Source organism: Bufo gargarizans, chromosome 8 (genome assembly GCF_014858855.1).
Source record: "Bufo gargarizans isolate SCDJY-AF-19 chromosome 8, ASM1485885v1, whole genome shotgun sequence".
NCBI classification, from domain to species: Eukaryota; Metazoa; Chordata; class Amphibia; order Anura; family Bufonidae; genus Bufo; species Bufo gargarizans.
The window spans coordinates 82,341,941-82,356,444 of record NC_058087.1 but is presented as its reverse complement, the minus strand read 5'-3'; the positions used below and the strand labels follow the sequence as shown (position 1 = coordinate 82,356,444).

General features: G+C 42.3%; 1 protein-coding gene across 3 annotated transcripts in view; it reads right to left on the bottom strand.

Moving 5' to 3' along the window:
• PARD3B (par-3 family cell polarity regulator beta) overlaps window positions 1–14,504 on the bottom strand; it is a 1,547,452-nt gene that overhangs the window by 587,419 nt on the left and 945,529 nt on the right. The window lies entirely within an intron of this gene.

Sequence of the window (14,504 nt, the reverse complement as noted above, 5' to 3'; positions counted from 1 at the left end):
CAATTACTTAGATCCTTCCACAAGAAAATCCATAAACTATTTCAGGAAACAGCATGGACATTTCATAGCAGTCAATAAGGGAGATTCACCACTCATGTATACTCCACCTGCTGAACAAGACACTCAATAGTGTTAAGCTTATGCTAGACGAGCTTCCACCATGCTTCTTACAATAACGCTATCTTTCAAAGTAATATATTCTCTCATTTCATAAAATTTGCTCATGATAAACAAAGCCAAAGTTAGGTTTCTGGAGATGTAATTGTATAGTTTTCAAGTTTTATACTCCAGCAGTAAATTTATGTGATAGAACACACTATGTTCCCCAAAAACTTAACAACCTCAACAAAGTGGATAGAGAGTGATCACTGCTGATCTGTAATCATCTGCAATTTGTCATTCATATACATAGGTTTAAAAATTGGGACACAGTGAGGGGAATGATCTGGGAAAACAGGTATTTTCCTCCCAGCGTGTGCTGCTGAGCTGATTTGCAGCCAGGTGGGCTTAAATACCGGACTGGATTTTAATTGCTGGTCTGGGTTTTTGGCAGCACCAGGTTGTCCTTATATAGGCAGCTGAGCTCAGCAGCAGGATCTCTGTGTTGTGATCTGAGGCTTGGTGCCAGGGTGGAGGGCTGAGACCCATGGGCCGAGGAAAGAGGTCCCCTAAAGCCTGCCATGGACTGCTGGAGGCAGAACTGACATCAAGTTGACTTGTCTTATATGAACTTTCCATTGTGTGTGAAGTACACAACAAGACTGCAAGTAATGCATTGTTTTGTGCATTTGCCTCAATGTGTGAATAAACACTGAAGTTTTGCGTTAATAACTTGCCCCTGTACTGCATCCGCTTACCCTATCTACCAGAGCAAAACCCCAAAAATGTACACTGTATGTTTACATAAAAAAATGTCTAACTTATTTCTAACTTACTTGTTCACTCCTTTACCAGTGATGACAAGTCCTCAGAATAGGCCAACAATATCTGATTGGTGGGGGTTCAACAAGCCCCAAACATTAAAGGGAAAGCTCAATAATACAATATATCTCATACAAAAAAACAAAAAGAGCCTGTTAAAGCCCATAAAATAAATCAATTATATTAACTACTGTCATTAAACCTATACAGAAAATCAATCCACACATAAAACAGGCATCCAGCATACACAGTATACTGCCATCTACAGGTTACTATAAACCACAGCATTTAACGCTACTCACACCTAGATTGAGCTCATGAACAAGAGTGCTTCAACTGTGAGGGTCTGTCCCTGCGTGTGATGAAGTGCCCACCTGCCGCTTGATTGACAGGGGTGGACATCTCGCCCAGCGAATTGCAGAGCAAGTGCAGAGGATCTGTTTCCGAATCTGGAGCAATGACTGTATATGCGCTGCTACCTGGAAGTGTTGTGGTGCATGCACAGTCGATGCTCCAGTAGTAGAAGCAGAACTTCTGTGCTACTTGGAGTGCGATTGTCTGGACCAAACAAGATGTTCAGCTCTGTCAATCAAGCAGCAGATGGGAACCTCTTAACCTGCAGCGACAGCCCCTCACAGGTGAAAAACAATTGCTGATGGGACAAATCGATTGACTTATTTCTACTAACCTCCCATGCCCTATTACATACAGTACAACATAAATAGTACTGCTCCTACGTCGTTAATTTATATGTCCATACACATCTTTGTTCTTCAACCTGGAGTCCTCCCTATTATGTCCATACACTCATGAGTCCTGGTAATATACTCCAGCGCTGGTTTGGAGGCACAAAGCAGGGGGGACAGAGGAGAGCATAGACATATAAATTAGGGATGTGGAGCCAGCGGGAGCGGTACTAGTCATGTAGTACTATATGTAATAGGACTTGGGGGAGGTGACACATGTAAAAAATAAAATATATATACAGACGTGGACAAAATTGTTGGTACCCTTTGGTCAATGAAAGAAAAAGTCACAATGGTCACAGAAATAACTTTAATCTGACAAAAGTAATAATAAATTAAAATTCTATAAATGTTAACCAATGAAAGTCAGACATTGTTTTTCAACCATGCTTCAACAGAATTATGTAAAAAAATAAACTCATGAAACAGGCATGGACAAAAATGATGGTACCCCTAACTTAATATTTTGTTGCGCAACCTTTTGAGGCAATCACTGCAATCAAACGCTTCCTGTAACTGTCAATGAGACATCTGCACCTCTCAGCAGGTATTTTGGCCCACTCCTCATGAGCAAACTGCTCCAGTTGTGTCCGGTTTGAAGGGTGCCTTTTCCAGACTGCATGTTTCAGCTCCTTCCAAAGATGCTCAATAGGATTGAGGTCAGGGCTCATAGAAGGCCACTTTAGAATAGTCCAATTTTTTCCTCTTAGCCATTCTTGGGTGTTTTTAGCGGTGTGTTTTGGGTCATTGTCCTGTTGCAAGACCCATGACCTGCGACTGAGACCAAGCTTTCTGACACTGGCTAGTACATTTCTCTCTAGAATTCCTTGATAGTCTTGAGATTTCATTGTACCCTGCACAGATTCAAGACACCCTGTGCCAGACGCAGCAAAGCAGCCCCAGAACATAACAGAGCCTCCTCCATGTTTCACAGTAGGGACAGTGTTCTTTTCTTGATATGCTTCATTTTTTCGTCTGTGAACATACAGCTGATGTGCCTTGGCAAAAACTTCGATTTTTGTCTCATCTGTCCACAGGACATTCTCCCAGAAGCTTTGTGGCTTGTCAACATGTAGTTTGGCATATTCCAGTCTTGCTTTTTTATGATTCGTTTTCAACAATGGTGTCCTCCTTGGTCGTCTCCCATGTAGTCCACTTTGGCTCAAACAACGACGGATGGTGCGATCTGACACTGATGTTCCTTGAGCATGAAGTTCACCTTGAATCTCTTTAGAAGTCTTTCTAGGCTCTTTTGTTACCATTCGGATTATCCGTCTCTTAGATTTGTCATCAATTTTCCTCCTGCGGCCACGTCCAGGGAGGTTGGCTACAGTCCCATGGATCTTAAACTTATGAATAATATGTGCAACTGTACTCACAGGAACATCTAGTTGCTTGGAGATGGTCTTATAGCCTTTACCTTTAACATGCTTGTCTATAATTTTCTTTCTGATCTCTTGAGACAGCTCTTTCCTTTGCTTCCTCTGGTCCATGTCGAGTGTGGTACACACCATATCACCAAACAACACAGTGATTACCTGGAGCCATATATATAGGCCCAATGGCTGATTACAAGGTTGTAGACACCTGTGATGCTAATTAGTGGACACACCTTGAATTAACATGTCCCTTTGGTCACATTATGTTCTGTGTTTTCTAGGGGTACCATCATTTTTGTCCATGCCTGTTTCATGAGTTTATTTTTTTACATAATTCTGTTGAAGCATGGTTGAAAAACAATGTCTGACTTTCATTGGTTAACATTTATAGAATTTTAATTTATTATTACTTTTGTCAGATTAAAGTTATTTCTGTGACCATTGTGACTTTTTCTTTCATTGACCAAAGGGTACCAACAATTTTGTCCACGTCTGTATATATATATATATATATATATATTCATATATATACAGTGCTGCCCATAATTATTCATACCCCAGGCAAATTTTGACTTAAAGTTACTTTAATTCAACCAGCAAGTAATTTTTTGATTGGAAATGACCTAGGTGTCTCCCAAAAGATAAGATAAGACGATGTACAAGAGGCATTATTGGGGGAAAAAAAAACATTTTTCAGCTTTTATTTACATTTGAGCAAAAAGTGTCCAGTCCAAAATTATTCATAGCCTTCTCAATAATCAATAGAAAAGCCTTTATTGGCTATTACAGCAATCAAACACTTCCTATAATTGCAGACCAGCTTTTTGCATGTCTCCACAGGTATTTTTGCCCATTCATCTTTAGCAATGATCTCCAAATCTGTCAGGTTGGAGGGTCTTCTTGCCATCACCCTCATCTTTAGCTCCATCCACAGATTCTCAATTGGATTCAAGTCTGGACTCTGGCTGGGCCACTCCAAAACATTAATGTTGTTGTCTGCTAACCATTTCTTCACCACTTTTGTTGCGTGTTTTGGGTCATTGTCATGCTGAAATGTCCACTGGTGCCCAAGGCCAAGTTTCTCTGCAGACTGCCTGATGTTGTCGTTGAGAATCCTCATGTATTGCTCTTTTTTCATGGTGCCGTTTACTGTGATTAGGTTCCCTAGTCCATTGGCTGAAAAACACCCCGAAAGCATTAGGTTCCCACCTCCATGTTTGACAGTGGGGATGGTGTTCTTTGGGTTGAAGGCTTCTCCTTTTTTACGCCAAATGAAGGAAACATCATTGTGACCAAAAAATAAAATTTTAGTTTCATCTGACCATAACACAGAAGACCAGAAGTCTTCTTTGTCCAGATGAGCTTTTGCAAAGGCCAAGCGAGCTTTTGTGTGCCTTATCTGGAGAAGTGGCGTCCTCCTTGGTCTGCATTGTGCAGTGTCCGTTGGATTCTCTGCCTTGAAACATTGCCACCAGCAGAGCCCAGATTCACCAGAATGGCCTTGGTGGTGATCCTTGGATTCTTTTTCACCTCTCAAACTATCCTCCTGGTCAGCACAGGTGTCACTTTTGACTTCCGACCACGTCCTCTGAGATTTTCCACAGTGCAGAGAATTTTTATTTTTTTCCACAATAATGCCTCTTGTACATCGTCTTATTATCTTTTGGGAGACACCTATGTCATTTCACATCAAAAAATTACTTGCTGGTTGAATAAAAGTAACTTTAAGTAAACATTTGCCAGGGGTATGAATAATTATGGGTAGCACTGTATGTGTTTCTCCCTGCAATATAGACCATTGCTTCAACTCAACATGCTGCATTAAAAAAGGCACAACAAACATCACTAAATAATAAAAAAAAATGCCAGTAGCTAAAAAATGCTTGTGTATCCTGCATTTCATATTTCCCAAGACTTTCAGCTAACATCTAAGGCTGGCATTTTTTCTGCAAAAAACAGATAACAAACACAGCAAAACAAAAAAAACTATAAACCTGGTTGTGAATCCTCCCTCATGGTGGCATTAATATTTCATAATTAATATGTAATATTGTGCAGCACAACTGTTTAATCCCTGATGCCATCCAATCCATGTAATACATGAATGGCTCTCGTCTACCACATTGAGAGCTCCTGCTTATCGGTGGCTCTGCTTTGGCTCATTGGGGTGGGGGGTGACAAGTCGGGACAATCCCTTTAATTCTGCATGTTGATTAGTAGAGCCTTGTGTACTATGCCTACTCTACATTGTGGCTTTCACATTCTGAAGCAAGCACAAACGCAAGGCTTTCTTTCAGTGCCAGCCCACCCAATTTATTGTACTCATTGCCAGGCAGCTGTTCTCTGTCATAGCACATAAAGCTGAATGATTACTATCAAGCACCAAGCATAATTCATAGTATTGTCCAATGGGCCAACTTCACAGACCATGTGTGCATTCATGTACATGCAATTTGTTATCTTTTGCTATGCCCAGAGCTGAAGGACCACTGAAATAAATTTTTCTATTTAATTGGTGAATAAATAAAGCATTAACCTGCCAAATAGGATGTATCACAGAGAAAAAAATGACTTTTCATATAAAACATAACTTTTACTATCATTAGTTTGATGGCTGTGGACCTGGCCAGACGGTGAATGAGAGATGAAGTCTGGGCCGGGAAGGGGAGGGGAAACCAATCCCTAATGCGTCCCTCAATGTACCCCTGCCTACAGGCAGAGCACCCGCCCCAAAATGGGTGACCCCACCTCTCGGTGGCTAAACCCTCACTGTCGCCTACTTTTACCCTGCCTGTAGAGATTAAAGATGTTCGTCCCTTCTTAGCAGCTTGGCCCGACGCGTTTCCCCAGTATCCGTAAAAACTGGTTCATCAGGTAAAGAATCAATTGTTTCAGGCTTCACTCTGGGTAATCACCCATCTGATATTTTGGTTCAAAAATGATATGATAATTATATAGCAGACTTTCTGGTATAGTAAGGTGCACTTGGTGCAGTGCCAAATAGGAAACATAAAATCAGGGAAAAATGCATTCAACCGAGCTCCTGCCTACTCCTGTGGAGACACATGCACCATGCTTAGAATAAGGATTCCCAGCATCCAGTGGGCTGTAGCTAAACCACATACTTCCCCCTCTGGCAGCCACGTCAATCATCTTTCCTTACATAGCTGCCAGCTGGAAGGTCCACCCAAGGCAGGAAAAATGTATTCTAAAGGAAAAACAAGTAAACAAATATTGTATTGTGTGACTTCTGTAAGCTCTCCTGGTATTTTCATGGTAAATCTTCCCAATGAAATAACTACCCATCTATTTGTAACACTCAGCTTAGTGCCATTCCTCTGTTATTCTACCTAGAAATTAAAGAATACAGTGACAATAAGGTTTACTATTCCCACAGTCAATAACAACAGTCACCGTTTTGTGAAGCAATTTTGTGGGTGGTCCAGTCATTTTGGGGAGTTCTCAAAATGTCTAAGGGGTGAGGCTTTCTACATTTTCAAGGTTGCTAAGTATGTTCAGTAGGGTGTGTCTCTATACTTTATATAAAGTGTGGAGTTAATCCATTTACTATAAAGGATTGCTCCGACTGAAAGACTTGCTTATAAAAATATGGCAAAAAAGGCTGCGCTAACATCCTGCATTTGCCAATTATTTCGGTGAAACAAGGGTTCAGCAATGAAGAAATGTTCAGGTAAAACCTATTAAATGACTAAGGAAAATAAATATTACAGATATCAATTAATGCAGCTGAAGATGTACACTGCTGCTACATTAATCCGGAGCATATTGATTTTATGATCACACAACGTCAGTAGGCAAATAGAGCCTGACACTTGTTTATTGGTTAATCAATGGGAAAAGACAGTGCAGTCAGAGTTTGAGATATTATACATGTACTAATAATAATACCAATATAAATAAAGGACCTAAAGCTAGGGCAGCGCTAAAGCCGGTGACGTCACCAAACACACTGCTGGGTAGAAGCTTCTGCCCAGCAGTGTATCATTATAAATAAAAAAGCCCTTGCCCTGACCGCAAGGGAGCACATCGGAGCATCACATGCTTCGATGCCAACATCGGGGGGCTGCCTGGGTGTAAATAAGTGGATGTCTGGGTTCAGATCTGAACACGACAACCCCTTTAAGGAGCCTCTGTCAGCATGATGAACTCTATTAAACCAGGCATGTTGCCTGGTAGGCTTGATCATGCTGAATAAAACAATATATTTTATAGCTTGCAGTGTTGTTGAGTCATTTATACTTAGAATGCAAATGAAGCATTTGAAGCACCAAGGGCGGGCTATAATGCTTCGAGCACCACAACTACTCCCCTAATGGTTGATACACCCCCCCATTGATTGACAGTACCTAGTGACGCCTTCTCGCGCCTGCACTGTTGTCCACAGACTCTGCCCCTGTGGACTCCATTTGCCAAGCAGCACAGATTCAGACTGCGCAGACACCGACCACATCATTCCACCCATTAGTGGAGGTGATTATAGCTTCACAAACAGAGGAGGAGCGCTTTTGGGTGGAATGATGTGGTCGGCACCTGAGCATTCTGAAACTGTAGCAGTGCTCGAAGCGATACAGCCTGCCCCCTGATAAAAGTCCAAATAACAATGCTGCAAGCTATAAAATACAGAAATACATAGTTTTAACATGCATGATCAGCCCTACCATGTTGATCATGCTGACAGAGGCTCTTTAATGTGACATATACCAATTATCACACTTTTTTTTTTTCCTTTTTCTTTATGATAGAGCCCAACTTCATGTTTTTCTATTTCTGGGATTAAAATGGTTGCTTCTTTTTATGTTGGGATATATCCACATGCCCTAAATGTCTGATAAAAGTCGGTCAAATCTCCACAGCCCACATCTGTCTTTAAAATAGGGCCCTGACCCCATCCCTCCGGACTGCAGTGACCAGGGGTGGTCAAGAATATGGAAACAGCTGAGCAAGGCTATGCCACGCTGTCATGGGGCCACATACATCCAGGAGGGAGGATATCAGTGATATGTGATGGCAGGTTTTTGTGCCAGAACTCTTCTGTAGTTTGATCACTGAATGGGATATTTAGGTCCTATTCATATGGCCTCCATGTGAATTAAGCTAAGCCCCATACATATGGCGATATTATCTTGTAAAAACAGTGCTCCATACATGCAGTATCTTTTAGTATGAAATTGGAGGCACACCAAGGTACAGTAGAAGCTGCAAGCAGTTAAATGGAAGCCTTAGACCTAAAAATAAGCACACACCGCCTATGGCACAATGATCAAGGCACTTTTTGCATAAATTAAGATGTGCCCACAGGGCCCCAGACAGTGGCATGCAGATACAGTTGAAAACTATGGCGGAGCAGTGTCTCACGATTCTCTGTAATAGTTCACAGGCACATGGGAGTACAAAGCATCAGCAGCTCGACACAGGTGGCACCATGGCATCACTGCATTGTGTCTTGTGCCTGCCAGCTAACAGCGACTCATGAGAACTGAGTGAGCAGGTGGGTGCAACGGATTTCATGATGATAGCAGGTAAGTGTCGGAGGCAGCCTCTCTGCCTGCGGTCTGCAAACCTACTCTGATCGTTTCTATTCTCTACATCCAGTTTATTCTCCTGTGCCCTGTAAATAACATTATAGAACAAGGCCACTCATTATCCTTGCAGGTTTCTATCCAGTGCTGGGTGATCGGCGTGACTCTGTATCGTCCTTGGCATAGAGTTCCTTTCAATGCCAACCTGTCATTATAACCCATCATGTAGTACTCATATGGGAGCCCTAGAGTCTGAGCCATTACTCTCCCTCTTCTTCTGACATAGATGTTACCTCGGCACACTAACCAGTCCAAACTGCAGTCACTTTGTGCCTGTCCTTGTAACAAAGTGGATGCGAACCTGCTGTGTCACAAACAGATTTGGCTTGGGGCTATGCCCAAGGGCATTGTCTATGTGATTCCTGGTATCTTCTCTTTAACCCCTGTACAGGGATATGGACTTCACTACAGAAAAACCACCAGGCTGCTACCTCATGGAGTAGTCTCTGTTCAAGTGACTGCTGATCCACAGGGGTCAAGACAATAACAGATAACAGCACACCTTTGCAGGACACTAGCAGACTAAAACCTATAGCCAATACAAATTCCCACAGGAAATGGTGTCTTAAATACCCCAAAGGGGACAACCATTAGCTGTTGATGATTAGTGTGCAAACGCTGGCCCTTTAAGAACCGAAGGAAGTGCATCTCCGTGCTCTACCGGCAGAGACAGAGGCCTAGCTAGCTAGATGGAGCCTGCATGGAGGGACAAAGCTACATTGAGAAGGAGGGAAAAGTGTTGAGTGGGACCGCGCCGCTGGTGCTGGAGCCCAGAGTGATCGTGTCACCACCAGATATCTGAGAAGCTCTGACAGACGTCTAGAACCTCCTCCTTGAGGTTCCTTTGTTTTGCTTTCATTTTCTCATCTCGTTAGCCTCTCTCAGCTGTCATGTAGTTGCACTGATTGCATCCCTTTAAATCCTTTTCCCATAGTGCATCACTTTGCGGTTTATACAACTTCCTGGAGTGTGTGCATGCTGTTCCTACTTCTGAGTCTTCTACAAGATAAGTTTTGTTTGTGTTGTTATTTATTTGTGTTGTTTTCGTTTTTTCTGTTTGCTGGATCCCAGGTGACCCTGACTCCCTCCGTATCTAGTGTAGGGAGCCGGTGGTCGTGTCCCCTCACTATTATAGGGTGTTCAGGTGTTATACAGTCGAGGTACGAGGATATGCGATCATCTACCATTGGGATTTTCGCATAGGCTGAGCAGTCAGGGAGAGAGCCAGGTCTGATGCAGGGCTCTCCCTTTTTGTTCCTTAGTTTTGGATCCAGTCAGTCGTATATTCATTTTGTGTTTTCTAGTTTCCTGCACACCTTCCGTGACAGATGGAACATGTGAACAGAGCAGGCCGTAATAAGCCACCAGTGAAGCACACCTCATGAAATGCCAGGATCTTCAGTCTGTTTGATGCTTCAGAGTTCTTCCAGGACTTGGCTTGTAAATGTTAACCATCTCCATGCTGTATGTGAATTATTATACGGCCTGTTATCATAGTATATAGTTAATTACATTGGCCATTTGTGTGGTGATCTTGATATGTGGTGAGATGCATATAGGAGATTGGCTTATGCCTTGCCTATACATAGTCATTGAATATATTTCGTTTTTCCAGCTACACTAAATAAAAAGGAGATAGAAGGCAGCAGTCATCACAGCTGAACATGTTCCTACAAATTCAGATCTAATACATATTCAGTGAGAGAGAGTCAAGTGAGGAAATGGAGACAAGGAGGCTGACCGTAATAACAGAGGCCACAATGATGTAGTGCATTATTATGGCACTTAGCCGCCGTAACTGTGACTTCTCCCATCTGACCATGTTCAGATTAATGAAAGCCCTGAACACTTCAATAGTATGTGATCTATGGCTAACCCAATGGAATATGCCCAATGCTTTACCCCCTCTACCGCGCTCTGCAGAGTAACTATAATTTGCTGTACGATCATGAACAATACACCTTTCTGTGTTTATTTCTTTTTCAACAAATGGCAAGTGCACCTCGACCGGCCATAGAGAACATAAGCACTCTATCAGACCGCACACACAATAGACTTTGTGTATGATGTCTGGCACAGGATGCTTGAAGCAATCCTCGGAATTCATCTTACAAAAACATTCCACTAAGAAGAATCCTTTTGTTGTCAAGGTTCTTGTCGGGTCAAGAATCTGTTTAATCTTTCAATCATATGAGAATGATTAAAAAAGTGATCTTCGGTGGCTCAATGTCAGTTAACACAGACGGAAAGGGATACAGACAAGAGGCACAGTTTGGGCCAGTTTCGCAGCAGAGACTTCTTTTGTATGTGCAGATGTCCTTTCTAGAAGAATGACTTCTTTTCCTCCCTTCTCATAATTACAGTCATCTAAACTTTACCTTTCTCTTATTGCTAGGAGACTATGGTCTGACACAAAGAAGAGAGGTGGAGGACATGCAGCTTTTATCTATCAATGTCTAAGCACCTGCCAAATGGAAAGCAAAATGCAATGGAAGTCCAAACTGTCCAGCTATTTTGTTTATTTTAGAATTTTTTTATTTATATTTTTTATTTCTACAGCTAAGGGCACTTTCACACTAGCGTTTTTCTTTTCCGGCATAGAGTTCCATCACAGGGGCTCTATACTGGATAAGAACTGATCAGGCATATCCCCATGCATTCTGAATGGAGAATAATCCGTTCAGGATGCATCAGGATGTCTCCAGTACAGTCATTTTGACTGACCAGGCAAAAGATAAAACCATAGCATGCTACGGTTATATCTCCGGCCAAAAAAACCTGAAGACTTGCCTGAATGCCGGATCCGGCATCTTTCGCCATAGGAATGTATTAGTGCTAAATCAGGCATTCAAAATGCCAGATCCGCAGATCGGTAAAAATGTGAAAAAAGACACAAGCAGATATGTCTGTCCGCATGACAAGCGGAGAGACAGATCCATTCTTGCAATGCATTTGTGAGATGGATCGGCATCCGGATGCTTCTCACAAATGCTTTCAGTCACTGTCACTGCTACTCCAGCAAGGGAACTGACGTACATTAATGTAAATTGCACAGCTGCCGGCAGCAAGCGCCAAAGTTATGTAGAAGCCTGCGCCCCTACATAACTTTGCGGCAGCGCAGAGGGATAAAGACCAGCGTCTAAATCGCCAGTCTTAATAAATGTCCCCCTGAATGTTTACCATAAAAACTGGGTCATTTACTGATGACACATTCCCTTTAAATGCCGCTAAAATACATGGCTTGTGTGTGTCAGCACTACGGGCTGTATCTGGCAGTTTTCAGGACTCTAATAATACACTTGCTTCCCACTTACAAGACATTTATAAATCTGTCCCTCTGCCTTTCTATTTGACATCACTTTTTATGTGGCACTGCATGGGGATTTTCTGCTCTGTATAATCACTGTGATAAGGCTGGAAGCCATATGGCACTATTACTTGGGCTAAGTTAGTAGTGCTTATATTCATGGTTTTTGGAGTTCTGGGATCTAGGGATGTGTGTTTAGAAATTAGCTAAAATATTCAACAGATGGAAGTCAGACAGGATGATCTGAGGAGGATGCATGCTGAACCTCTGGGATGTAGAAAAAGAAAAAAGGTCCAAGGTCACTTACCTTCGCTTCGTGAATCATTATCGGATGGGTGTGCATTGGGCTTCCTGTTCTGCCATCACTTTCATAGAGCAGATCAGGAAGCACATTGCTAATGTCGAACCCTCGCTGTCAGCAAGAATTAAATAAAATATTTTTAATATACTGGATGAACAAAAATGCTTAGTGTCATCAATATTTCATCCCCATGTGTGTTCTTCAGAAAACACTGGACTGACAATGGTCCCACAGAGGGACTGAAATGTCTCTGTATGCCATGGGGAAATATTTCATTGACCATATTGGCATGTTGCTTTCTTCTCAACCAAAAAACAAGCCCTGATTTGAAGTAATTGGTCACACCATACCACAACCAACCATATCACCAAACAAGAAAAGAGGTACTAGATTATATGTTAAAAATACCATCTTCACTTAAAAAGCACATTAAAACATAATAGCGCCAAAGTGATACTGATAAAAGACAAGAGGGTGATTCCGCATCCACAGTAGCTACATATAGTATCACAACCATTCAGCAGTATAGTAAACAGGCCAGTGCCACAAATATATCACCCAGAAATCACAGTTCTAAACCCCTATATCACTGGCACAGAAGCAAGCTCACCCACCACACCATGACCATTGGACCATTTTTCCACTGCTTTGTTTGCTAAAAGTTGTTGCTTTAGAGGGTAGAGTCCTGACCAAGTTTTAACCTCCAGTAGAAGAGGAGAAAATCCCAACTAAAATTGGGCCCCTTCATGCCCTGGGCCCAATAGCAGTCGCATGGTCTGCCGCTATGATAGTTATGCCCCTGGCCTGTAAGATGGGCAAGCTACACCCTCTTTAGAAGATGAAAATGGAAGAAGGTGCTGACACCCTTCCCGATGTGGGTTGCACATCACTTCATAATAGTGCCAGTTGGCCACCATTATAGTTAGAGTGGCAGTAAGCTGTGTGTTGGGCTTGCACCTCTCCACTGAGGGTGCAAGACATTGAAAGGCAGGAGGCTACTCCATGCCCAAGGGAGCAGCCTCCCCAAAAGTACATATATGCAAAGAAGAAAGTTGTGCATGAGAGAAGGATCACAGGCCAGGCCTGCAACGTAGTCCCTGTTGAGGGATGTGAGCCGCAGTCACTGCAGGTAAGCCATCTGTGAAATTGATGCGAAAGCTTCAGACATGTGATGAGGACGACTGGGCTGCACACCAATAATACTGCCACATGTAAATGTGCAACACAGACACTGTAAATATGTGTGATGCCACGTTCGAAAAAGTGTTGTGCCCTCCTGTAGAGTGATCATATGTATATAATGTACAAGAAGGTTATGGTTGTTGCTGGGGAAAAATCCATGCACCTCCGCCTGCCTTACTTCCAGACAATTCAAAGGACCTGTAAGGTGAGCAATGAACATCTTACCATGCACCCACACACTTTACAGGCTGATGGACAGACAGAGATGGATAGAGGGATAGATAGATAGATAGATAGATAGATAGATAGACAGAGAGAAAAACTAAGTTTCCATGAGGTGAACATTTTGCTGGTGGCCAGAAGTCTGTTTTAAAGATTATTGGTAAAGTTTTCAAGCCCTCACTCCAAAACTTTGGCTTTATAAGTCACAAAATATGGGCTTGTATGACTTATTGGACTTAACTGCACAAAAATCTGCAACTTTTTGCTATTTTATACCACTAACTCCAGCTTTGGAAAGTCAGCAGATAGTGGGAATGGTTAGCTGTTAACTAGTTTCACTCCAGATGTATCACAGTTGAGTATAAAGATGTGTCCAATTCAGCAAACAGCATTCATCTTTTCATACAAAGTAACACCAACACAGACTCAACAAAACTGACTTCAAATATTACCCCCCTGATCAACAGATTCATCAGGGAAGACCCAAAATACAGTTCATGTAATTAATGGCTTCTGTTGTTCATGGTCCAAGGCTGACAATCCACAGGATATATTTCTGAAGTGCCCCATCTAGTAGCGCAGTAGTTTGTACCACTACCTTCCATCACTAAGATCCTGGATTCTAATCAACCAAGAGCAAAAGCTGACAGCTATTCCTGCAAACCTCCCCATATACAAGGACATGCATGAGAACAAAGGACTGGCCTTGTTGAAATCCAACGTTTGGCCGTTCTTTCCCTCCAACATCTACTATCGGTAGAGAGCTGGGACATGCCCAAACAGGTAGTTGTCTGGTCCTACCAAAATCAGTAGGTGCAGTATTTCAGTTTTTAAACCACGCTCTTT